The sequence below is a fragment of the Octopus bimaculoides genome, chromosome 12, assembly GCF_001194135.2.
Source record: "Octopus bimaculoides isolate UCB-OBI-ISO-001 chromosome 12, ASM119413v2, whole genome shotgun sequence".
Taxonomy (NCBI): Eukaryota; Metazoa; Mollusca; class Cephalopoda; order Octopoda; family Octopodidae; genus Octopus; species Octopus bimaculoides.
Genome location: NC_068992.1, coordinates 39,894,460 through 39,895,440, shown reverse-complemented (window position 1 = coordinate 39,895,440; position 981 = coordinate 39,894,460).

The following is a 981-nucleotide window of genomic DNA, read 5'->3' as shown; positions in this document are numbered from 1 at the left end:
TATATGTATGTATGTATGTATGTATGTATGTATGTATGTATGTACGTATGTATGTATACGTCAAGGGATGGCTCTGCACAGATCCCAGATCAAAATTCCCAAAAATAGAAAAATAGCATTCAGCCAACACATCGACATTTGCGTCATTAACAAAAATCCAAGCTTCAGAATTTTTCCCTTCTATCAATTCAGGGACGATACAACCTGTAGCCAACGATTTAGTAAAGCGACTCTCTGTATTACAAAATACAGACCCCTTTTGAACGCATCTACAACAAACGACATATCCACCACGGCCTTAGAATAACACAAACACACGCCAATATTAAAAATGATACACTCAAGAGATACCCAAGAATTTATTTTAAAAAATAGTCCCAATCATTGCTATAATCTACAACGAGCCACTTTTAGGTCATTTGACCATTTAACATCCTAGTACTATCATACCACCTGCATTCCCTTTTATTCTCTCTTCTCTTGCCCCTTCTTCTTCGTCGTCTTCTTCCTCTCCGCCACCTCCTTCCTTACTTTACTACTATTGCTGTTTAGAATAACACCTACGCAAATATTATAAACAATACATTCAAAAGAGATGTCTCGGGAATTCAATCACTACTACCATCCACAACAAGTCACTTTCAGGACACTTGACCATTTAACATCCTACTGCTATCATGGCATTCCCGCTTTCTTCTTCTCCTCCGCCTCCTCCTTCTCATTTTTCTTCTTCTTCTTCTTCTCCTTCCCTGCCAAGAATTCATTACGACCACGAACCCACAAGAGTAAACAAGAGAGACAGAGACAGGCAGAAACAAGGAAAATACCCCTTGTATTTGAATACTAAGCAAATATTCTTTTAAAAAACTTTTCTTTTAACTTTTCCAAAATTTAATTGTTTTTCATACTTACAGTTGAAAAAGTCTCAATGACTGAAGCCAGTACTGAAATGTCTTTTATAAAATTATTTTAGCATTTTCT